This window comes from Apium graveolens, chromosome 2 (genome assembly GCF_009905375.1).
Source record: "Apium graveolens cultivar Ventura chromosome 2, ASM990537v1, whole genome shotgun sequence".
Lineage (NCBI taxonomy): Eukaryota > Viridiplantae > Streptophyta > Magnoliopsida > Apiales > Apiaceae > Apium > Apium graveolens.
The window spans coordinates 194,734,302-194,762,106 of record NC_133648.1 but is presented as its reverse complement, the minus strand read 5'-3'; the positions used below and the strand labels follow the sequence as shown (position 1 = coordinate 194,762,106).

Below are 27,805 nucleotides of genomic sequence, written 5' to 3'. Positions count from 1 at the left end.
TTCAATAAATAATATAAAAGAGTCATAAGCCCTCGAATGATATTCGAAATAATATTCAATAATAAATAAAGTTTAAAGTTATCGAATAAACCTTATTCGATTAATAGTTTGGAAAACTATAACCATATATAAATAAATATATATATATATATCCATATCCATATATATACAAAATCTACTCGGGATCCTCGACTCCCGGTTTTAGAAAATATTTTCACCTTTGGGTCCCTATACTAAGGGTATACGCAAATACCGCTTATCTCTAGCATAGGTATTATGCAACGAATAAGCATTTGAACCAACAGATATATATTTCAAGAATATGAAACAGGCATGCATATATACCATATCACATGCTACAATATATCGCAACATTTGCTAATATAAACATCATGCATCTATCGCAAGATAATGCATATACATATATACATCACAACAACAGTATAACGGATAGAATACTTGCCTGAGCGACTGGGGTTACGAATGGCTCGGGACGAGTCTGGTAACCTATAAACAACAAGTAAGTTGGAATTAAACCAAAGTCACTTGTAAATCTATACTTTAACTAACTTAGACTCTAACGCTTATTCTGCGCTTACTGATTCGCTTAAGTCACTCGGGTACCCTCGGCTCCACCATTTTTAATAATTTAACCTTTACGAGTTTTAAAGCGATTCCTTCGCGAATGTCTTACCAACTGCCTAACACACTTACCATAAATGTTTCATACATTAATTAACCCTTTTTGATCTTTAACCTATGTTTCAAAGTAAGGCGAGGGAAAAAGTTTCGTTCGCGAAACGCCGTTACTTGAAACGGTCGTTTCTCCTAAACCGTGCATCGGAATCGAACGAACTACATATCAAAACGAAGCTCGTAACATGAGCTACCTAAACATGGCAGTGGTCACAATCTAGCAGGGGGTCCTCGGGTCCTAATGTTATGCACAAAACAGTCTAAAGAAAATCGGACGTTACGACGGCTATGTTTACGCGATTACCAATATTTATACCACTCCAATTCTTTACCAATTCACTACAAACCACCCAACCATCATCAATACCTCAAACACAACTTATATCAAGGCAAAGTCAGTCCATAATCTCAAGGTTTTCCAACTTATTCAACCACAAACATGATCTACTAACCATAACTTAAGATTCATTAACCATTAACCAAGATTCATATCCAAAATCACCACAAATCCAACCAAACCATCTATCATACATGGATCTTGCTATACATACATGGATATTTCTATATATACATTAATCCATCCATAAACTCATCAAAACTCAAAGTTCAAACTATAAGTTAAAGGTGAAAGTTGTTTATACCTCCTTGAAGCTTCCTAACACAACCCAAGAGCTTTGAACGCCTAAAAGAACCTTGATCCTTGCTTGTATAACCTTAATCTTTCATAAAAATTCAAGAAAACTAAAGTTATTTCTTGAAGGTTACTATTCACCATCTTCTTCCTTGATTTATAGAAAAAGATTGGCTTGGAATTAGAAGCTTAAACTTATAGGAAGTATGTAACTATCCATGGGGAAGCTTAGATAATTACCTTGCTAAATAGTAAGTGGTGGAGCTTGGATCTTCAAATTTTAAGAAATGGGCCGAGAGCTAGCTTGGGAAGAAGATATTTTTGTGTTTTGTTTGATGAAAATGAAATGATTTGCTTGGTTGGTTGATTTTTGTGTTGTTTTTGGTTAATGACTTAATTAACCTTGATTTTGTGTGGTTATAATTCAACCACACTTCCTTCCCTTCTATGTCATGCTTGTGTCACCTTGCACATGTCATTATGCTCCCACTTGTCCACACCTTGTGGTTTGATGATGTCACAATCCCTGGCTTCTTGTACAAGCTTGTCTCTTGGTCACTTATTTGTTTTACGGTTCGCTTATCTTTCGTTCTCGTTTATCGTTTGAGGGATCATACCCGGGATCTTATTACTTAGGTTCCCTTAACCTTTCTCAATATATTATATTCCTTTTATGATCCTCTCCTATAATCCTTTAATTTCAATCCTTTTTATCCTGTTACCTTATACTCAATTCTCTCCGTATCTTGTGGATTTCCGGGAAAAATCAAAGTGTTCGGAATTGGATTCTGACGATCTTTACATACACTTATATACCACATAGAGTACTAATAATATCCCATAAGATCAATAACAGAACCCCTACATAGCGTGGCATGAAAAGTTTTCTCGTTCAGCAAAAACACTATTCATAAGGGTTTCAAAATTTCTCAAAAATTGGGGTTATTACATTTGACAAGTCACATAGGCTGATAGAAATCTCAGGAAGAAAATGGAAGCCTAGACAAATGCATATATGCTAGGAAAATCCGAAATTAAAAACATTCCATTTCAGTGCAAACAAATTGGATGATTCAAAGATGCTATATGTTGAAGACAAATGTATCCAATTTAAAGGAGTCATATGCGATGAAGTTAAACAACATGCATAATACTGGACCTAGATAATAGCAAACTTTTATTTTCTAGTAAAATGTAATTTGATAATATATAATAAACCAAGTGTAGCAGAGTTTAGTTATCAATAAATAAAAAACAGAAAAAGAAATAAGTATGTTTCTTTGAGCGTTCGAGAGAGAAGTTCTTCAGAGAAAATACTGTATATGCAGCTGCTTACTTACTTTATAATTTACAGATTATTTTTTCAATATCTACCTCAGGTGGAATGACTAAAAAAATCACATGAAATTTTAAATACCGTTGTTATTTCATTTATGCTGCTATGTTTTCTGTTCATCAAAGTTTAAGTTCCAAATTTAGTTAAAAAATATGCGATTTGAATTTAACCCCTTTCCACAAATATCATTGTAATTGCTTACAAATAACGTGTTTCAAGAAGTTACTAGGAAGGTTGGCCAAAAGAAAGGTAACAGCCATACGATGCAGATCCATGAGTCCATGAGTTCATGTGAGAAATGGAACAATTATCGGATCCCATGTTCATTTAAGAAATGAAACAATTATCGGATCCCATATTATCTATATAATTTATCTTGTATTGCATTTGGAGTCATTATTTTGAGACTTGTTTAGTATTGTTGCACATTAGAGACATTTTAATTTTTAAAAATATTGTTACAATTTTAAACTTGTATTATCATTTTTATTTATATGTGTGTTCGGGTATTTTTAATTTTATTAAGCTTGTTATTAGTTTTTTTCATTATTTAAGCACAATTTCGGGTGTAGGAAAAAATAGGCGGTAGTCATTCAGAAGCTACTCTTAATTCTAATAAAAATGATTCAAATGTTATGTTGTCCAAAGTTTAGTATTTTTTTCAAAAACAATTGAGTTAAACGTGATATCGTCTAGCGTTTAGCCTCTTTATTTTAAAGGAAAAGAACATGGTAGTGTTTTGGCTTTACACGTGTTATCGTCTAACGTTTTTTTTTAAATGGAGCAGAAAATAAATGATATAGCGTTTTGGTGCAAATGTGATATCCTCTAGCATTTTGACTATGTAAAATTTAAAAATAAAATCAAAAAAGATTAAATGCTAGACATAATAGTGTTCAAGTAAAACGCTGAATGAAATAACATTGGTGGATTATATTTTAGGGCATTCTCACTTCACCGGGCTTATAATATTAGGCATTTTTGTACGAAACTGTGTCGAATATAGGGCCAAGCCAACCCCACTTTAATTTCGAGGTAAAAAATAGGTAATGAAAAACTGGAGATACAATCCGAAACACATAATAATGTACTGAACAAGACGACCACTGCAACTACCGATTCTTAATAAGGCCAGAGCACAGTGTGTGACAACTAACAATATCAAACATGAGAAAGCGAGATTTAGCTATTCTCATGCTCTCCGCTTTTGCCATCTTCTTCTCCCTTCATGTATGTAATCTCTCTCTCTCTCTCTCTCGATCTCTATAAACCCTAGCTATATCATCACTTAATTATCCCTATCTCAATTATGTACATACTTTTAATTACTTAATTGTTGATTCTATATTTAATTTAATTATACACTGAGCGTAAATTGTTTAATAGCATGAAGGTGATTTTTCATTTAAAGAAGCGTGGTATCATTTATCTGATGAATATCCAATTAAGTACGAAGCTGACCGCCTTCCTCCGCCCATCGTATCTGATCTTAACGGTGACGGTAAAAATGAGGTTCTTGTCGCCACTCACGATGCCAAAATTCAGGTAATTTCGCCCTCAGAGCATCTCCAGTCAGAGTTTTTACTTCAGTGGTATTAGTTATAATGATTAGCTATATTTAATAAAATTATTTTATTACTATTTTTTACATACATATATATACATATGAAAATTTTATATGTTAAAATAAATTTAGTATATATTTAGTTAAGTACAATTGAAAATATAAATAATATATTCAATGAAAATATATTAAATATAATAGCAATTTAATATATATTACAATTGGAATATTATAACATATTTAAATATAACCAAACATAATTAATAAAAATTACTTATATATCTATTATAAAATATATAATTATATATATTATATCTATTTGTATTTATTAACATGCAATGTATATTAAAATATATATATTAAAGTTTAAAATATTAAATATATAATAAGAATTTTAATATATATATATATATATGTATATATTAACGTGCACGTTAAGGTTGAAAGGATAGAAGATATCTAAAATTATTGCTAACAGGTTTAATGGTTGGAGGGGTCTATTTTTTAACTAATATATATATCATGCTGTCACCTAGACTTTTTAGCTAACAAGTGATGATCGTTGGAGATGCTCTTACTTGTACATTTGTGTTTTCCTTATCAACTTATATGTATGAATTACTCTATCATATTTATGGATTTTTTTGATAAATTAATATACAGGACGACTCCAATATATAAAACAAGATTAGCTTACAATATCAACATGAATTTGTTATTTATAGATAATGATTATAAAATTGAATAACTTACTACTAAAGTTCATTAATGTTACATATAATCCGAATCAAATTTCATAGAAGTAAATATAAAATTTACTACTCTAATGTTCATATTTGAATTTTGAACAGAAACTTTTATTTATATTGTAGCTGGTATTGGTTTTTTGATAGTTTTTTTGGCTGATAAATCAATACGTGGGTAAAGTTATGTTTGAGTGTTTTTGATTTCTTGTTCCGTTTTCTTTTGATGTTGCTTCTAGGTATTAGAGCCTCATTCTAGACGTGTGGATGAAGGATTTAGTGAAGCACGCGTTCTTGCAGAAGTTTCCTTGTTGCCAGACAAGATTCGTGTTGCATCTGGAAGGCGTGCTATAGCCATGGCTGCAGGAGTTGTTGACCGGATCTATAAACATGGACAAGTGCAGAAAGAGGTCCTTGTTGTTGTTACTTCTGGTTGGTCTGTTATGTGTTTTGATCACAACCTTCAAAAGCTATGGGAAAAGAATCTTCAGGTTTGAATAATTTCAAAAGTTTTATTATATGCCTTTTGCTTCCGTCTTTTGTTAGATTTTAAGTCAGTTTGTAGTGATACACTCATCATATCCTCGATTTTTCTCAGGAGGATTTCCCCCATCATGTTCACCACAGGGAGATAGCTATCTCTATAAGCAATTATACCATAAAACACGGAGATTCAGGCTTGATCATTGTAGGAGGAAGGATGGAAATACAGAGTCATGTGAGTTTTTTAGCTTTGCAACTATAGTTACCTCTCTATTTAGCTATTTCACTAAGCATGTTTGCACGATGATCTAATCTATGTGATACCCATTAAACCTCAGGGAAAAATTTAATTTTTGGAGCTTTTGTATTTTGGAAATGTACTTGCTATATTCTTTGTATCTTCTTGGTTTAAAATAAACACGTACAGTTTTTCCTTTATGTTTCTGGGCATATCAGTGACATTTTGTGTCATAAAAATGTGTTTCTCTCCTTAGATTTAGTACTTTTAAATGGTTTAGACCGATGTAGATCGTGGTTTGTTAATTGGAGGAATGAAGCTGGGAAGCACGGGTGCGGGGATATGGGAATTCAGCAAATTTAAAATAATGGGGATTCGGGTGCAGGGGGATACGGAAAATTTTAAAATATTAAAAAATATATTATATATATTTATTTAACATTTTTTTTATAAACACAATTACAAAAAATGTTACCAAACTAATAAACTAATATTAAAAATATAAGAAGAGTGTCTGTGATAGACTGCTTAAGTTAGTGGGCTGAACCAGCCAAATAGTTGACATACCCAGGCCCAAACTAACAGGCCGAACTAAAATATCCACACATATACACGTAGTCACGCATATATACATACATACAGCACATCAACACATCTGACGCATCGAAGATTGACCACAAGACAACACAGTGACTGAAGAACAGATCTCCCTCCCTCCCGGTGTATGTCTCTATCTGTTCGTTTGATTTAAGGCTGGTTTTCGTTGTTTTACAGTAGCTGAAAAATGACCATAAATACCCTTCCCGCACCCCCTCTCCCGTACTCCCCCGAATTCCAGCCAGGTAATACGGTGACATGCCGGGTGGTGCACCCCGTACGTATGACGCCGCTCCCCCGCGCATCGCTGCACCAGTCCGCACCCGGTGCGCAGTGCAGCACCTAAGTGCCACACCCCTGCTTTTCAGGAATGAAGTAACTAACAAATCCCGGTAAGAAGGAAGCATGGGTTATTAAATGACTTGCTATTCTACCTATCAAAATTGAGTAGGTCATCTGTCCAGCTAACCCGACCTTGATTTATCCGTATAATACTTAAACATGATATATATGTTTTTCTGGATATTTAAAAAAAATCAATTACAGTTGTACAGAGAGAGCGTCTTGATTAATGGGCAAGCTCAGACAGTGCACACCAATATGGTTCTTATTTCTTTTGTAAATTGCTCTTTTTTTACTTGCTTTCTGACCTCAGGAAAAAAGGATGTAGACAAATGAAGTGGGTTTAAAACATGTTTCAGATGGCAAAAAATTATGCAAACCTAGCCTTCTAAACCAAATTAGCAAATTAACAAAGTTAACTTTAATACTAACGGACTTGTACCTTGGAATCATTTCTCTTGAGATTGAGGATTGTATGGACTCGTTGTTTAGGGACAATATGTGAAGCTTCTGCACCATATTTTAGCGTCTGTTTGGCAGTGATGAGTTTTTGGTGCTATTATTCCTTTTAATATATTATTGACCAATTCCATGAGGTAAATGGATCGTGTGTGTGTTGTCAAATACGGTGGAGCTTGAATTTTTATCTAGGATGGGAATAGCATGGAATGGTTCAAGTTTATTTTACAGAAAAATTTGTAGCAGTTTCTTTATTTTGGGCAATTAAAAACTTGTTGAAGTAGTTCTGAAAGGAATTTTGTCAATTACTTAAAAATAAAAATAAAAGATAGAAATTAAATGAGAATCTTTTTATTATACATATCAGGAACTAATAATCCTAGTTCTCAGACAAAAACTAAATTGGGCCTATATATATTGAGCATAAGTTTAAATTCTTTTTTAGCAACAAGATCTTGAAACTAGGGGTGAGCATTCGGTCTGTTCGGTCCAAAACCGGACCGAACCGAATAGACCGAAAAACCGAATAGTCATTTTTTCTTGGACCCAACCGGACCGAAGTTATAATATGGACCGGACCGAACAGAACTGAAATAATTCGGTTCGGTCCGGTTTTGGACCGAACAGGCCGAAATTTTTTTCAAAAAGAAAATTGCATTAAAAATTAAATCACAAATTATAAAATTTAAAATATAATTAAAGTAATGTGACATGTAGAGTTCTAAGAGTTTATAAATATAATTAAAAATTAAAAATTATAATTATAATTTTTAAGATATAAGTAAAATGTATATAATATAAAATTATAGTATTTATGATTTGGTCTATTCGGTCTATTCGGTCCGGACCGAAATATTTGTTAAAAGAACCGAACCGAATTTTATTTCGGTCTATTCGGTCCGGACCGAATAGACCGAATTTCTGGAAAAATTAGGACCGAACTGAACCGAATTAGCACGGTTCGGTTCGGTTTTTCTGTTTCGGTTCGGTTTTGCTCAGCCCTACATGAAACATCAGTACAAAATTTAGATAGCCTGTATATAGTGGGAGGGTTGGGCCCTCTCCACCCTTCCAACCAAGTTAAGTTGCGTTTTTGGAGCACTAGATTTGCAGTCACCGGAAATTCAAGCATGTTTTGATTTAAAATCTTCCTGTTTGCCCTAGAAACTACGTCCGGATTTTAAGGTTTTGTTTTTCTTTATATATTTTCTGTTGTCCAGTGTAAGGATTTCTGCTCGATATTGTTAGTTTTCTAGTTCATTGCATTCTTTAAGGTATGTGTGTGTATATATATATATATATTTTTCCCTCTCTATTTTCTGTTGTCTGGCGTAAGGAATTTTGCTCGATATTGTTGTTAATTTTATAGTTCATTACATTCTAATCATTTTTATTAACCAATTAACTTTCTTTTGCTTTAGTGATGCATCTTATTTTCGAATATTGTTTAAATATTAACATTCACAACTCTTATAAATTCTAAAAATCTTTCCAGATGCAAATGGATCCTTTTGAAGATATCAACATGGCAGTGGATAGTGAACAGCATAGAAGAAGTGCAAGTGAAAAGGAGGTATCTAGTGGACTGTTTCTGTTGTTAAGTTATGTGTACAAAGTTAAATGGTAGTTTAGATTAAATATGGAAGGGTATAATAAAGGTCCGTCTGACATAGAACACCAAAATTATATATGATATATTCAAGTTAATTTCATCTCATGGCCAAGATAGGTTAAAGTTTGTTACATATTTTAGAAATGCTACATTCTTGTAATATTAAATACTCATGTTTTATGATCTTATTAAATGTGTAGGCCTTTGAGAACTCTACCGTGGACTTGCGCCATTTTGCATTTTTCGCGTTGGTGGTCGATCAGGAAAGCTTCACTGGACTAGAAAGAATGAGGTTGGAAAACATATGTACTCCAAAGTTGGACCAGTTTCCCAAAAATCATTTATTAAGTTCTTTAATTTATTTATATCTCATCTGTTAATTGTTTTTTAGAATTAAACATTTTTCTAAACCAAACTCCAGTGAAGGAACTGTTGAAAAATACCTAAACACTCCACCTGAATATTTTAAGTATGTGACTCTTCCATTTGTATTTTACATACATGACTACTACTATGATTTAGAACAGGCAAAGAAATTGAACCTAGTGATTTCATAGAAGGTGCAAAGGGATTAAGATATGAGACCGGCTCTTCAAATTTATTTCAGACGGGCTTTTTATTAAGTAGACTGAGATATGCATGGCCGAAGCATTAACTAATCATTTACTGATACTGTTTCAGGTCCAACAATTAATGTCGTACAAAATTATATTCCTTGAGGTTGTAGAAACTAGAAACTGTAAACGATAAATTTGAAACTTATGCATGGGAATTACATCATCTTTTCTATTTGCTAATTGATATTATGCTATTACAGGATATTGAAACACTGTCATCAGACGCATCTCAGTTAATTCCACAGCATAATTACAAGCTTGATGTTCATGCTTTAAACAGTCGCCGTCCTGGAGAGGTATGGTACTATGGTAGATTCACAGAGGAAGTTGTTAATCTGTAGTTGTACTTGGAAAGTATTGACTTTTATATCCTGCCTAGGGTAGTCTCTATTTATAAAATCTCTTTAAGTTGTCGTAATTATGTTGTAGAATACAAAAATAGATATCTTATTCATGGCAGATTTAACTATCAGTTACTTTGAACCAAGGTAACTATATTATTCTTTTAAGAAAAAAACATGATTATATAGAGAGACTTCTTAATCTTAAATTTCAGTTGTATTAAAATTAAAATATGTAATGCATAGTGCATTCTATTCTGGACATTTATTTGTAGTATTATATTTTCCTACAAGTTATTTCACTGAACAATTTGAATGTAGTTTGAGTGTAGGGAATTTAGAGAATCGATACTCGGAGTTATGCCACATCACTGGGTAAGTATTGTATGCGGTATCTGTGTTTGTACACATCACTGGTAAATGTAGTTTGCATTTTGTATGTTCAGACATCAGTTTTTTGGTCCCAGGATAGGCGGGGAAGACACGTCGTTAAAATTGGCACATTTCAGACGTCACAAACGGAAAGCACTGAAGAAACAGATGGAAAAAGTAGGACTTACCCGTACCACAAGCCTGAGGAAAATCATCCTCCGGGCAAGGACTCCACCCAAAAATTTCGACTTGATTGGAAAAAGCAGCAAAATATGCTGGATCAGCAAAACCAAAGAAGGTTGTCTTTCATCCTTCTACATGTCGGAAAAATAAAAAAGAATTGTGGTACACTTGCTAGTAATTGATTTATCTGATTCGGATATATTTTTTCTATTATAGCACCATGTCAGGAATTGGTGGTTCCTGAACTAGTTTTGTAACTGTTTTTGGTATTTTCTAGTTAATTGAGAGAGATAACAGCTAGATATAACAAAGAAACAGAGAGAAACAACAGATTAGAGGCAGAAACAGAGAGATAGAGTCAGAAATTGTAGAGAGAGAGACAGAATCTGATAGTAACTTGAAGAAGATAGATTTCTAGAGAGAATCTCTAGAGAGAGAAGAGAGAGACTGTGGAATAAGTTCCATTTTCATATATTCATAATGCATTAAGAAACAGAAACACTAGTCTGGTGTATATAGACCAGCACCATACAAGATTGTAAAGACCAAACTACCCCTAGTTGATTTATACTAGCACACACCACACCATAACACATCAGCCACAGTATATACTACTACTGCTACTTATTACCTTTTCCTGACATATCTCCCCTCTTGAAAAGAACCATGTCCTCATGGTCTTGCACTTTTCAACTTCTTCCCACCAGAATGAAGTACATCTTTGCTATGTTTTCTTTTCTGGTACATGACAACTCTTTTCTATTCAGAATATCTTGCATCAATGGTTGATGTACAGAAAAATCTCATTACCAACAAGTTGAATTTCCTGCAAACCCTCCTGGATCAAAAATTGTTATTGAATACCTTCTTCTCCAGCCCTCCTTGACTTCAAGTCTTGTTATCTTACATGAGCTGCCTTCTCTTAATACAATGTACTTGTAGAGTTGTACAATTATCTCACCTATCACAGGATTACATTGTTGATTAGTCTCAGCCAGAATTATATCAATTCCATCACTCACTTGGACATTCTGTCTTTGAACTCTAACTGAAATCTCAATCTCAGTGATAACCACATTCCTCTGCAAATGAGAAAGTTCCTCCAATAGCTGCTCTATTGCTAGAGAATTCAAACTAATATCATGCCGATTCCTGCGTTGATTAGCAACTAAGACTTCCATTACAACTGCTTCCTTTTATCACCTCACTCTTAATCGTATTGTTGAACTTGTTAACACCTTTTGATTCCTTGTTTTGCACCTGACCACCCGGATCAAAGATAAGCCTATTCCCATTGCTAAAATTGTCAGATTCCATACCTACCCATAAGAATTTTCAGCTGCTGGGGAATCTTTGATATTTAATTTGCACAGAAAAGCCTCAACAATCTTTTTCATGTTGGCAGGAAATAAGGAAAAAACTTCTTCCAACTGGAGTGTCATCTCATTAATAAATTGTTACCGCCCTTCCACTGTTTAAGTCTTTCATTTTGCACCAGTTCCATTGAGCTTTCATTTATGCAGATTTCAGTTGTTTCCTAGCAACATGTTCCTTGGTGAAATCAATAGAATCACTCAATCCATCTCCACCTTCAGCTAAACAGTTTTGCTTTCAGAGTTCATTTCCAACACAAATTTAGTCCTAGATGAACAGGTTGAACACCTTAATCAGGTGATTCACACTAAGAGATTCAAACTTCTCTCTTGGAAACTTTTCAATAGTGTCAGACTCACTAGACTCACTGGGAAAGTGATTTGAGGCTCCACAATTACATCCCTCTTTGCCTTCAAGGTTTTAGATGCTTGCCCATCACCATTGGGAGTTGCATCTCTCCTTTTTTTCTCTTCACTAGTTTTCTTATAGCTTAGCTAAATTCTCTTTGTACAATATTGCTGATTACTTTCAGTTTCCTTGTCACGATCTTTGACTTCTCTTCATAGGCTTTTATGGAATTTAAATCTTGATGTTTTAAACTAAAACAAGGTGCAGGCTGCAACCTCAACTTAATACAGTTTCTGAGGATGCTATCACATCTGTCGGCATTTGAAACTCTGGGCCCTGACTTTATTGTCACATGTAGATCTTCTTTTTCATCATACTTCTTCTCCCTTAGTTTTATTCTTAAATCAGATGTGCACTCCAACAACCTTAGCATCAATAGAATTGCCTTTTTCAAAACTCTGTTTAGGCTTAAAGAAATCCTCTAGACCCAAAGCTATACAAATGATTTCTTCATAGCGCCAATCCTCTTTATCTTCACCTGGCGATTCATCAAACTTTGGAGAATTTAATTTGAGATGATGTAATGATTCGAGTAGATCATTTCCTGGTAACTAGATTCAACAGAAGGATTCACATATCCAGCTTCTTCCTTTTTCTTACCTTTCATCTTTTCAAATTTTCCATCTTCAGAGCAGCTTTACCAATCAAATCTTCTAAATCCTGAAATCTCTTATCAGAAGTCTCCTCGTACCACGAGGAACTGCTGTTGAACTCTTGTAAGAGTTCGTCAAAGCTTAGTCCATTGGCCTTTTCCATGCTTATTCTGCTGATGAAACAATTCCTTACCACAAACCAATAGTTAACTACACTCCCTACTATAGCACTACAATTTCCACACCAGTACCAATTGATTTCTCACAAACAATTAATCAAAACACAGAGTGCTTGAACAACAACACACTTCAATAAGCACAATTTCTTCGGAACCTTGTCTACCAGTAACAAGACGACAATATCTGTAGAGCACCACACCTTCCAACTGTCCTCCAGTTCAAACACTCCACAACTATCAGAAAAAATACACTACAATATCAATTCTGCAGAGTTTCTACTTGCAATTTACTGAGTTAACTTCTCACGTGCAATTTATCAAACAGTTTTAGTGCACTATCACAAGCACTCAACAATTCGCCAACTCTTACTTTACACAGTCAATATCTCTTCTGTTACACTACAACAACCATCCTCCTTTCAATTTCAAACCTCAATCTTCACAATTTTACTGGAACACTTTTTATTCATATACACAATTAGTTCACAATCGCATCTCCTTGGCAATTAGTCAAATACCTTCAGTACTATACCTCATATTACACCACAAATACAGTATAACTACCAGCACAAACTCAAAATTTGTGAGTTTTTTCAATAATGGAAAACACAAACTAGTAAAAACTAATAGAAATGAGGTAGTATCTGCTAAACTTCACTTCAAAAAAACAGATCTGTTTAACAAACTACTGATCTGTAAGTAATAGAAGAGAAACAGAGTATCTTAACAAATTTAGCCATAACTTGAGATTTATAACTGCGATACAACCATTCCACAACACCGCTCGACTCGTTTTACCTAGCACAGAAAAGATGAAGCAGTGGCTGGATCAAACTATGGTCTCTGTACCAATTTTTCAGGAATGGTGGTTCCTAAACTAGTTTTGTAACTGTTTTTGGTATTTTCTAGTTAATTGAGAGAGATAACAGCTAGATATAGCAAAGAAACAAGGAGAGAAACAGCAGATCGAGGCAGAAACAGAGAGATAGAGTTCAGAAAATTGTAGAGAGAGACAGAATCAGATAGTAACTTGAAGAAGATAGATTTCTAGTGAGAAACCCTAGAGAGAGAAGAGAGAGACTTGTGGAACAAGTTCCATTTTCATATATTCATAATGCATAAAAGCAACAGAACACTAGTCTGGTGTATATAGACCAGCACCATACAAGATTGTAAAGACCAAACTACCCCTAGTTGACTTATACTAGCACACACCAGACCATAACACATCAGCACAGTATATACTACTACTGCTACTTATTCCCTTTTCCTGACACACCATGCCACAGACCTACAGTTGTTTGGTAAAAGTAAGTATTTTTAGTTATTGTTAAGAAATGAGTATATGCTGATAATTATTAGCATATTAGGTATTTTGGATAAGCGTACTGGTTCAGGACAAGCGCAGCGTGAAACAATATGGGAAGAATATATAGAAGATTCTGGACGCCGATTAGTGGTTTTATTTAGGGTAATTTTAATTTGACAAAATGATACAAAAAGTAATTTTTGTCAGCCAAGCCAAACGGGCTCTGAATGACACTACTCCACTACTTATATAGTCAGATCCTGACATTAAAGGCCTTTATTTAAACTTATTTGCTTAGTAGTAACAATACAAACCTTGTGTTTATGCACATTTTGGTAACTGATGGTCTCTTTAAATGAATGCTACATAAATTGAGTAGTAAAATTTTATTTGTCATTGATCTGATCCAAATTTATATATTATCGTCGGAGTAGTTTGTTCACTTATCAATGAATTTTTAATAGTTATTTACATACAAATTTATGATATTCTTTGTAATTTTGTTTTGTGAACCAGCCATCAAATTACATTCCTACAATCACAAACCACACCCAGCTTTGGTGGGTTCCCAATGTCGTTGTTGTTCATCAGAAGGAAGGGATCGAGGCAGTTCATTTGGCATCCGGCCGTACTTTGTGCAAGGTAATTATTAGGCCTGAATACAGTTACAGTATTATAACTTATAATGTTGTAGACACTATTATCATTAGAGGACCCAGAAAAATTGTGGACTGGGATCCGTGTTCAGGACTTGTATGACAAACCTTTTGGTCAGCCATCCGCTCACCCCTGACCAGGTACACGAGTATGATATCTACCACTCACCAGAATTCCTCAACAGGCCGTCACCACTCACCATATTTTCCAAAATAATTAGTAATCGTAATTAAAAAGTAACACAACCAGCATAAAGCTCGTATAATTTACTGGACATTTGGGTGGTTTATATCTTCTTTCAGCATATTCTCCAGTGTTTAGAAAAAAATCCTTACCACCTTGAATTATTTAGCGAGACTTGTGTAATCACTGTTCAGAATAACTTCACTTCAGGAGAAAGGATATAAAGCTGGAGAAAAACAGAAGTGGGTGGAGAACTGAAGATGGCACAGATGTGTAGATCTAGATTCATTTATAGTAAACATTGTTTAAATTATGGCTTCTTGTTATAGTGATAAAATATAAATTTAATATTTTTGGGATGACTAGAAATCACCAGACAATGCCGGTTGTTCTGCTTAAACTTCTGAACCTCTGACTAAAATTTGCAATACAAAGTCTTTTAGTAAATAAATATACACTACCCTATTTCTTCATTTAAGACATGTCATTATGTATATGTAAATATGGAAAATTTAATTCCACTTGTGGGAAAAAATAATGAACAGAAAACTGATAGAGCCCCAATCAGATACACGTATTCAAGGCGCAATAAAAGGGGTGGCTAGACTGTCTAATTGATATTACTAAATCAATTAGAAGATATGTATATATATATGCTATTATTAATTAATAGGAATCTGGGAGAATAAATTAGTATCTTCTATATTTGGAAAGTACTGATTGTGACAGAATATTGTCAAAAGAGGAGTTGAGAGAGACGGGCATAAATTGATTTGAATTGAGCTACTTATGCTCTAGGGAGAGTACCAGGTCTCTCGAATACCTGGGTATCTATCTTTCTGATATTATATTCAATAAAACACTCTTGAATCTCTGATATTCTTAGGCTATTGTTGGTTTTTGTTGCTGATATATATCGAAGGTTCTATCATTTGGCATCAGAGCGAGGTTATGACAAACACTAGAATGGATACGCGGGTGGAGTCAATGGAAAGTGAATTGAAAATCTTGAAGGAAGACATGAAACGGTTGCCTGTAGTGGAACAAGGGATTGCAACCTTGGTGGACCAATTTCAGCAGATGCGACGTGCACAAGAGGAACTTATGAAAGAACTGATAGGCAATGCCAAGTTGCTTGGAGAAAAAGGGTCGAAGTCAACAGAAATACCATCTTTTAACCAAGGAAGCAGCGCCAATGGCCGGGAGAAGGGATCTTGGGAGAGACCTGATTTTAGGGCTCGAAAAATTGAGTTGCCTATTTTTGAGGGTGAAGATCCAGATTCACGGACTTATAGGGCTGAACGTTTTTTTACTCTAAATCGTCTCAATAACGCTGAGAAATTGGAAGCGACTGTTGTGTGTTTAGAGGGTGATGCTCTTAATTGGTTCAGATGGGAAGATAAGCGTAGGAAGATAACAAACTGGGAAGAATTGAAGTCCTTGTTACTGAGAAGGTTTCATAACAATCAAGAAGGCTCTATGTATGACAGATTTCTTGGCCTGAAACAAGAAACTACGGTGAAGGAATATAGGAAGCAATTTGAGATGTTGGCTGCCTCATTGGAGCAGATATCAGAACCTGTTCTGGATTTGTAAAGGGGCTAAAATCAGATATTAAGGGAGAATTAAGGGTACTGGAGCCCAGTGGATTAGAAAAGACAATGGACCTGGCTCAAAAGGTTGAGGACAAAATTAACATTCACAAAGAACAGAAGAGAGGATTGGGTTTATTTAGGAATAACGGGCTAAATCCTAATAACCTCACCGGGGATGTTCCCAAGACCAACGAACGTGGGACTGTTGTAGGAGAACGCCGTGGTGGATACCGACGTTTGACAGATGCGGAGCTACAAGCCAAACGTGCCAAAGGGTTATGTTACCATTGTGATGAAAAGTACTCTATCGGCCATCGATGTAAGAAACCAGAGTTACAAGTGTTACTGAAGCAAGAAGGAGAGTTGGAGGATAATGAAGAAATTGAAGAGATAAAAATCGAGGCCCACGATGTACAAACTGAAGCACAAACAGTGGAAGTATCCCTAAATTCAGTGGTTGGGCTAACTCCACCAAAGGCTATGAAAATGACCGGCAACATTAATGGCCTTGTTGTCGTAGTTCTTGTGGATAGTGGTGCTTCACACAACTTTATTACAAAGGAGGTGGTTCAGAAATTGAATCTGTCCATTACTCCAACAGAAGCTTACGGGGTACAAATGGGGTCTGGACAAGCAATTCCAAGCGAAGGTGTTTGCAAAGGAGTGATGATTTCTTTACAGGGTATAGAGATTGTTGACGATTTCCTTCCGTTGGAGTTGGGAAGCACAGATGTAATCTTAGGAGTACAATGGCTTCAAACTCTGGGTAACACATATCATAACTGGACAACACATACCATGAAGTTTACTATCGGAAGAAAAACTATCACGTTAAAAGGAGACCCGGCTTTACAAAAAACGCGAATATCTCTAAAGGCTATGTTACGAACTTTGAAACAAGAGGGAGCAGGTGTAATGGTGGAACTAGGAAGCTCGATTGTTAAGACTACCGAGGATGATGCAACAATTTCTTTGGAAATTACAGAGGTGTTGCAAAAGTTTGAAAAGGTTTTTCACATGCAGACAACTCTACCCCCAAGTAGAGGCCACGGCACGCTATCATTTTACGAGACGGAGTGCCTCCAGTTAGTGTACGATCGTATCGTTACCCTCAAATTCAGAAGGATGAGATTGAGAAGTTGGTGAAAGAAATGCTGGCAGCAGGGATTATACAACCAAGCAGCAGCCCCTTTTCGAGTCCAGTTCTATTGGTGAAGAAAAAAGACGGGAGTTGGCGTTTTTGCATAGACTATCGTGCTCTGAATAAAGAAACCGTGCCCGATAAATTTCCAATTCCAGTTATTGATGAATTGCTTGATGAGTTACATGGGGCTAATGTGTTTTCAAAATTGGATCTTAAATCTGGATACCATCAAATTCGCGTGAGAGAGGAGGATGTGCATAAGACAGCTTTTCGAACTCATGAGGGCATTATGAATTTCTTGTCATGCCTTTTGGACTTACTAATGCTCCAGCAACCTTCCAATCCTTGATGAACGAGGTGTTCAAACCATACCTCCGTCGTTTTGTGCTTGTATTTTTTGATGATATCTTGGTGTACAGTGCAACCATGGAAGCCCACGCAGAACACTTGGCTGCGGTATTAGAAATTCTGGATTGTCATGAATTATATGCTAATAGGAAAAAGTGCACTTTTGCCAGGCAACGAATTGAGTATTTGGGTCATGTAATATCGGGTGATGGAGTGGCAGTGGATCCATCCAAGATACAAGTCATGGTCAACTCGCCGATTCCTAAAACTCTTAAAGAGTTGCGTGGTTTTTTGGGACTCACCGGATATTATCGCAAGTTTGTGGAAGGGTACGCTAGTATAGCACGACCACTAACGGATCAGCTGCGAAAGGATCGATTTGGGTGGACCTCGGAAGCCACAATAGCATTTGAAAAGCTTAAAACAATGGTTTCTGTTCCGGTTCTTGCCTTGCCTGATTTTAATAAACAATTCGTGGTGGAAACTGACATCTGGATATGGGTTATGAGCCGTGTTAATGCAGGATCAACGTCCTTTAGCTTATTACAGTCAAGTTCTTAATTCTCGATCCCAGCTTAAGAATCTATATACGAGAAAGAACTTATGGCAATAGTCTTCGCAGTGCAGAAGTGGAGACCGTATCTGTTAGGAAGACAATTTGTTGTTCGAACTGACCAGCAGAGTCTTAAGTACCTTTTGGAGCAGCGTTTGGTGAGCAATGAGTATCATAAGTGGCTGATAAAATTGTTAGGGTATGATTTTATTATTCAGTATAGGCCAGGTGTTGGAAATTGTGCTGCTGATGCTTTGTCTCGCAAACCTGTTGGGGCTGATTGTTTTGAATTAGCATATACCAGCTGGGCAGATTGGAATGTACTCGAAAAGGAGGTTGAAAATGATGAATTTCTATCGCAGGTTGTAGCTGATTTAAAGTTGGGAAAGTTGGGAAAGAAGGTTTTTGAATTTAGTTTAGAACGAGGTAAATTGTTGTATAAAGGTCGACTGGTCTTGGCAAGGACCTCATCCTTGATACCTACATTTTTGAGGGAGTATCATTGTTCTCTTATTGGGGGTCATGCAGGAGAGGTGAAAACTTACCAGAGGTTAGCTGCTGATGTTTATTGGGTGGGTATGAAGAAGACCGTAAGTGAATTTGTGAAAAGTTGTGACACTTGTCAGCGCAACAAACACCTAGCAATGTCACATGCTGGTCTCCTACAGCCTCTTGCATTACCAAGTCAAGTGTGGGAAGATCTAACGATGGATGAAAGGATTTCATGGAAGGGCTGCCAAAATCTGAAGGAGTGGACACAATTTTAGTTGTCGTGGACCGTTTGAGTAAGTATAGTCATTTTATTACTCTCAAACACCCTTTTAATGCTAAGAATGTGGCTGAAGCATTTTTGAAATATGTTGTTAAGCTACATGGTGTGCCGCGTACTATTGTGTCTGACCGTGATAAGTGTTTCTAAGCAATTTTTGGACAGAGTTGTTTCGGTTGCAAGGTACTGACCTTCGCCATAGCACGGCTTACCATCCACAAACGGACGGCCAATCTGAGGTGGTAAATTGTTGTTTGGAAACTTATCTCCGGTGTTTTGCTTCTGGCCAGCCTCGTAAATGGGCAAAGTGGATTTCTTAGGCTGAGTATTGGTACAATACTAGCTTTCACAGCTCTCTAGGTTGTACTCCATTCAAGGTTCTTTATGGTCGAGATCCCCCTCCGCTGGTTCGTTATATAGAAGGTTCAACTGCAGTAATTGAGGTAGAATCTATGTTAGAAGAACGAGATGCATTCCTTGATGATTTAAAAATGAATCTTCTCCGTGTACAACAAAAGATGAAACACTTAGCTGATACAAATCGTAGGGACGTCGAATATCAAGTTGGAGATGAAGTATATGTGAAAATTCGACCCTACCGACAGCGTTCTTTGGCTGGACGCAAGAACGAGAAGCTAGCTGCTCGTTACTATGGTCCATTTAAAGTCCTACAACGCGTGGGTCCAGTGGCGTATAAACTTAGTTTACCTCCTACTACTGCTGTGCACCCGGTATTTCATGTTTCTCAGCTGAAACAAGCCAAAGGCACAGATCATTCTTCTCCCACTTTTCCACCACAGTTAGCAGCTGATTTGGAAATGATGGTTGAACCGGCTGCACTGTTGGACGTGAGGTCTGGAAGATTGCAAAATTCCGAGGAGCAAGTGTTGATTGAATGGAAGAATCTTCCCTCTTTTGAAGCCACTTGGGAGAAGTTTGATGCAATCCAAAGTCAGTTTCCTGATTTTCACCTTGAGGACAAGGTGAAAGATTACCCCTCTGCGAGGGGGTAATGATAGAGCCCCAATCAGATACACGTATTCGAGGCGCAATAAAAGGGGTGGCTAGACTGTCTAATTGATATTACTAAATCAATTAGAAGATATGTAATATATATGCTATTATTAATTAATAGGAATCTGGGAGAATAAATTAGTATCTTCTATATTTGGAAAGTACTGATTGTGACAGAATATATTGTCAAAAGAGGAGTTGAGAGAGACAGGCAGAAATTGATTTGTATTGAGCTACTTATGCTCTAGGGATAGTACCAGGTCTCTCGAATACCTGGGTATCTATCTTTCTCATATTATATTCAATAAAACACTCTTGAATCTCTGATATTCTTAGGCTATTGTTGGTTTTTGTTGCTGATATTATCAAAGGTTCTATCAAAAACTAAATAGTTGGCATATATCCAAACCAAACTTATTGGGAAGGCAGAGTAAGAGTACTGATTTTGTATCAGTTACTTTTTTTATTTTAAATCTAATCGTAGATGAATGCTACTATGTGTCACTTGTTCCAGTTTCCGTACAGTTCAGTTCTGTGTTTTCCGTTACGTGTACAGATATTTTGATGTAAATATCATTGCTCACCTCTGCTTGAATTTCTGGATATAATATCTTATTCTGCACTAACAAATTTAATCTCTTAATGCATCATTGTGGCAGCTTCATCTTCAAGAAGGTGGACTCCATGCTGATATTAATGGGGATGGGGTTCTTGATCATGTACAGGTGCGCTTGTTATATACGACTTTTTTCAATTGGTGTGTGAATCTTTTGTTGACTCTTTCATATGCTTTAGTGTATTGTGCAACTTATCTCTGACTTCCGGAACATTTGTTAGGTTAGCGTATCCATAAATACATGTCTTTTACAATGCATGTTGCACGGTGATTTGCTATAGTTACCACAGCACCATGAAAGCTTGCTACTTGACAGAACTGGTTCTGTAAAAAGTCAGTGAGACATAGTGCCTGGTTGGGAAATCTTATAAAATAAGTAACTTATGACTTAAGATGAATAAATGACTTAAAAGTGATAAGTTGGTGAATGCTAATAAGTTATATAAGTGTTTGGATAATTTTACTTATAAGTCAGATTTTTTTTAGATAAATGAACGAAAATAAATAAATTTTAAATAAATTTTCTTAATTCTTATATTTTGAGTTAGAATAACGTGTAAAATATATATTTTAAAACTAAAATTAATAAAAAACGAAAAATTAAAATAAGTTGAGAAAAAGTACGTCGTTACTAAGTGCCGTTTGAGAAATCTTAAAATAAGTAACTTATGACTTAAAATGAATAAGTGACTTATAAGTGATAAGTGAGTGAATGCTAATAAGTTATATAACTGTTTGGATAATTTTACTTATAAGTCAGATTTTTTTAGATAATGAACGAAAATAAATAATTTTTAAATAAATTTTCTTAATTCTTATATTTTGAGTTAGAATAACGTGTAAAAATATATATTTTAAAACTAAAATTAATAAAAAAACGAAAAGTTAAAATAAGTTGAGAAAAAGTACGTTGTTACTAAGTGCCCGTTTGGGAAATCTTAAAATAAGTAACTTAAGACTTAAAATGAATAAGTGACTTATAAGTGATAAGTAGATAAATAATTATAAGTTATATAAGTGTTAGGATAATTTCATTTATAAGTCGGAGTTTTTTTTTAATTTAAATAAATCAAAATAAATATTTTTTAAATATAATCATATTATTTCATGAATTTTAGATTAGATTAACATTTAAAAATATATTTTTTAAAACTAAAGTTAATAAAAAGGCAAAAAATAAAAATAAGTTGAGAAAAAGTAGGTCGTTAATACTTATAAGCCAGCTTATTAGCTTATAAGCCCGTAATAGCTTATTGACGAGTGTTTGTTGACCCAACTTATAAGTTGAATTTACATATTATAAGCTGATAAGTTGAATGTTAGTGACAGCGTACTTTTTCTCAACTTATTTTTTATTTCTCATTTTTTTATCAATTTTAATTTTAGGATATATTTTTTAAATGTTAATTTAACTTAAAATATAAGAATTAAGATAATTATATAAAAATTATTTATTTTAGTTCATTTAAATAAAAACAATTCTGACTTATAAGTTAAATTATCCAAACACTTGTATAACTTATAAGCATTTATCAACTTATCACTTATCACTAACTTAATCAATTTAAGTCATAACTTACTTATTTTAAGATTTGCCAAACGGGCACTTACTATTTACTAACATTCAACTAATCAACTTATAAGTTAAAAATTCGACTTATAAATTAGGTAGACAAACACTCCTCGATAAGTAGTTACAGGCTTATAAGTCGATAAATGACTTATATGTTGTTGGCCAAACAAGCCCTAACTTTCAACTTATCAACTTATAAGTTAGGTCAACAAACACTCGTCAATAAGCTGTTGCCGACTTATAAGTCAATAAGCTGACTTATAAGATTTCACAAACAGGCAGTAGCAAAATTCTAAGTTACTCATAATTCTAAGTTACTCGACTCTACATTTTACCATTAAGTATCCATGTCAGACACTCGACACTCGGACTATGACACTTATTTTGGGCAAAATTATGTATTTTTTTCCAAAATGTTTCCGAGTTCGAGACTTGGACAAGTATCCATGTCCGATACTTCTAGCCGAGTCCGAGTAACGTAGGCAAAATTGGTTACCTGTAAAAGACACACATTTGGATTCTGAAGAGAAGAGAAAGAAACAGACACAAATCTTAAATCTCCTATATTAGTTATGGTTGAACAAATCTTTGAATGATGTAAAAATACACTGATAAATGCTCTCTTTATTTAGGCTGTAGGGAGAAGTGGTGCTGAGCGAACTGTTGTAAGTGGATCAATGGAAGTACTGCGACCTTGTTGGGCTGTTGCTACTTCTGGTGTTCCAGTTCGGGAACAACTGTTCAATGTTTCTATATGTCATCATTCGCCATTTAATATATTTCAACATGGAGAATATTCTAGAAGCTTTGGTCGGAATACGGATACAGGTTCTTTGGAGGTAGCAACTCCAGTCCTTATCTCACGTGATGATGGGCACCGTCATAGAAAAGGAAGCCACGGAGATGTTGTTTTCCTGACTAATCGCGGGGAGGTATGCTGTGACACTACAATTTCGTAAATCTCTCTATCTTTGATGATACATGATAAATTAGTGTGGTTTGTGATAGATCTTCTTAGTGACACCTAAGTCAGTTATCCTGCATGGCGGTATTAAATTATTGTTATGTTCATACGGGTTTAAGCAGGGCCGACCCTGAGATATGTAAAGCTCCTAGCGAAAAAAATTTGTGCCCAACAATAAATCGAAAGAATTATATGAAACAAATATAGATCATGTTTATGTCGATCCAACTAAGCAAGAAAGATTAATATTTTGGTGTCTTTTAGAATAAAAACTAAAATTAAAATATGTGCCCTTTAAATTTGTGCCTATATTTTTGAATCTTTTTCTTTTGTTCCTTCATGTATATAAAAAATGTTTCCCCTGAAAATTCAATTTTTTCGGTGCCCCATTCGCTAGCATGAAGAGCTTGGCCTCAGGGCATTTAAGATGGTTATTAGCAAACAAAAGAGAAGGCTTTAGGAAGTAGTGAAAAGAATCAGACCCATTTTCACAATTGTAAGTTGCTGAATAATAATTAATATAGTAATAATAAGTAAAAACAACTAAACAAGAACTCATTAAATTACATTGTTGGCAGTTTGTTGGCAATTTCTAAAGATTTCAAATTTCATTTATAGGACATAAAGTGATCTGTTTAATTAATAAATTATAACTGAATCTAGAGTGCATTTTAGATTCGTTGGAAATTTTCCGCCTCGTGGTAAAATTTTTAATCATACATCGAGACTTCGAGTTTTGTCGTAAAAGAGCTGTCAACTAAAGTATTCTGGTACAACTCTTTTAGGTGACGTCTTACTCTCCTGGAGCCCATGGCCATGAAGCTATTTGGCAATGGCAAATTTTGACTGGTGCAACATGGTCAAACCTACCATCTCCATCAGGCATGGTAGAATCTGGCAAGGTTGTGCCCACTCTTAAGGCATTTACATTGCGCAAACATGATAATCAAGAACTGATCCTTGCTGCGGGAGATCAGGAAGCTGTGGTGATATCTTCCAGAGGAAGTATATTAGCATCCATTGAGCTTCCTTCTTCCCCAACACATGCCTTGGTGAACGAGGATTTCTCAAATGATGGTCTAACTGACCTTATTCTTGTAACTTCTAGTGGAGTCTATGGCTTTGTTCAGACCAGGCAACCTGGCGCCCTCTTCTTTAGCACTTTAGTCGGCTGCCTTATCATTGTGATGGGGGTAATATTCATCCCCAACACCTGAATTCCATGAAAGGGAAGCCTCGAGTATCATCCGGGCACCTCTGAAAAGACGAGATAAACAAAGGTCCTTCACATAGAACAAGCTTGCCAGTGAGAACCTTTTAGTATTTGATGGAAGCCAGTGTAATGTTCCTGCTTCAGAGATACATTGATGAGTTTTGAAGACTATGGTGTGCTGATTCGCTCTACCTCTTGTGCATGTAACATTTTATATTTTATGTAGGAGAGAGGTTTAAAGTAGTTGCATGAGATTTCTACTTGATTTTTTTTTCTTATATAGACTTCTTAAAAGTTGTATTTAGAAAACTAACATTGACCAGGCTTAATTCAAATTGAAAGAATGATGTTGTGATCAAATTAAAATAACTTCTCCGTGTACAGGAAATACATGTACTTGTATAACATGTTTAATTAGCTTTGGCCATCTTTTAACGCTGAAGAAGCAGAACTTTGGCCGGGTCCAATGGTCTTGGCATTCGAGGGTTGATACAATTGACAGTTATTTTACTGAACCACTAAATTTTCTGTCAATTAATTTTATGACATTTTCCTTAGGCAGACACAGATATGCACAAAAAGCCCGGGCCCGAAAATCTGGTCCGGCCCGATCCGGTCAAGCCCGGCCCGGGCCTTGACGGACCCTATATTTGTAGGCAATGCCCGGCCCGGCCTGGTTAAAAGCCCGGGCTTCGGCCCGGCCTGACCCAATTAAAAGCCCGAAAAAATCCGGTTAAAATCTGATTATTCTAATATTTTTGTTATATATTTATGAATTCACATTTACTATAAATATAAATAATACTTTAAACACACATATATTTACATATTTGTGATTAATAATATTATTATATACTTCATTGCATAAATAAAAAAGAAGATATAGTAAATACACTGTATATATTTGGATAATAATGATAAAACATATTATTCTATAAACATGTTTATTTTTGCCGAACTTAAATGTTTTCAACGAAGTAATGTTTTTTAAAATATTCCATGTAAACTAATACATTTTTACGATGATCTAGTCGCTAACATATGTAGTATTCGGAATCTCTAATAAAATTCTATCCAATTTAAATTAGAAAACCCCGGTCCGATCTGATCCGGTCCGAAAAAAGCCCGAAAACTCGATCCAATTTAAATTAAAAAAACCCCGGCCCGATCTGATCCGGCCCGAAAAAAGCCGGTTAGGCCCGCCTCAAGGGCCCAAACCGGGCTCTGATATTTTCGGAAAGCCCGGCCCGGCCCGGTCAAAATCAAAGTCCGAAAAATCCGGTCCGGTTAAAGGCCGGGCTTTTTAAGGCCCGGTCAAAACCCGAAAGCCCGGTCAAAACCCGGGCGGGGGGCCTTTTGTGCATATCTAGGCAGACATAAGACTCTATAGGTGATGAGCTGTATTTGGTATAATGTGACCCTATCTTTTGTGAATTTATGTTCGTGTATTAATGGTTGGAGCTAAAGGGTGTAAACGGGAACTGTTTCTGATTCTGAGTTATTCGAGTTCAGCTCGTAAAAAATTCGAGTTCAGATCAAAAATAATTGAGTCGAGTTCGAACTCGAAATTTTCAAATTTTTAACCGAGGCGAGCTCAAACTTCACGCGGCTCATAAGGTTCGCGAGCCTTATCGAACCTCTATTATTTTTTATTTTTTTATTATAAATATATATTTTATATAAATATTTACTATTTTTATATATTATTTTTTTTATTGAATCGACCTCGAGCCGAACTGATCATATTTCGAGTTTTTTTAATATTTAATGAAATTTAATTCTAACTTTCGAGCCGAACTCGAGCCTACCAAACTTTTATAAGCCGAGTTTCTAACTTGAGATTATAGACTCGTCGAGTTCGACCGCGAGTTTGAACTATTTTTAATCGAGTTTGAGCCGAGTCTGACAGTGTTCGGCTCGGCGCGGCTCGTTTACACCTTAGAGCCAACAGTTGAGGGATTTATTGAAAATAATTTTGTATTATTTGTATTTGGTGGTTGTATATTTGATTAAGTCGTGCTATGAACTAACTTTATCACATCTGTCGTGATATGGGTTTTTTTGTCAGACTTTTTATTTATCAAATAATATTGTCCCTGATATTTTTGAAAAATAAGATATTTCAGCCGAAAAGTTAATAGTTGAGTAATTTTTAATTAAAATATAATTAAATACAATGACCTAATTAAAAAATTAATTATGTTGAACAAAAGAATATATAAATATGGAACAACGAATTCTACATTGACATTTTATCATAGTTTTACCATATCAATTATCATTTTTTAAAATTTTATTTAAAAAAACAAACAGGCCAATTTCCTGGCACAAGTATATAGATATAGCAACTGACCATCCTACTAAAATTTTTAAAACTTCGGTTTTGATAATACTGGTCTATAACAGAAAATGACTAAAATTATACTATTTGGAGGCCAAATGTTTAAAACGGCATAACATGGATATGGTCCACAATTAAACTACAAAAATGGGCCTTCGTGTAGCTTTTTGAAATTACGGGGTAAACACTAAACCTTAGTTCTTTTAGCATTTACTTCTTTATTCAGTACAATATTTTATTTTTGTTTAATGGTTAATGCCATATGATGTACTCCCTCCGTCCCTCCCAAATATTTATATTTAGGTTGAGCACGGAATTTTAAAAAATGATAAAATAATGGAAAAAGGTTAAAAATTAAGTAAAGTAGGGTACATATTAATATTATAAGTATGAAGTGGGTATATGGAGAGAGTAGTGGATGTAGTTAATTTAAAAATTATAAAATTTTTACTATTTTTGAAAATTTTTGAAATGTAAACAATTGGAAGGGACATCCCAAAAAAAAGTGTAAACAAATGGGAGGGACAAAGGGAGTATCATTTTGAAACCGGAAACACCACTTAATATGTAATATTTGGGAATTTTGTGAATATTATGTGAATTATTAAATAATTTAATACTCCCTCCGTCCTATCAATTTTTTATATTGGGTTTAGGTACGGAGATTAAGAAAAATATAAATAAGTGGTTTGTATGTAAAGAATTGAGATAGAAATCCATGAAAATAAAGTTTAAAGAAATAAATCAGACGATGGAGC

At 34.9% G+C, this 27,805-nt stretch overlaps 1 pseudogene; it reads left to right on the top strand.

Moving 5' to 3' along the window:
• The first annotated feature begins 3,631 nt into the window (after positions 1–3,631).
• Positions 3,632–24,754, top strand: LOC141708039 (uncharacterized; annotated as a pseudogene).
• The last annotated feature ends 3,051 nt before the right edge of the window (positions 24,755–27,805 follow it).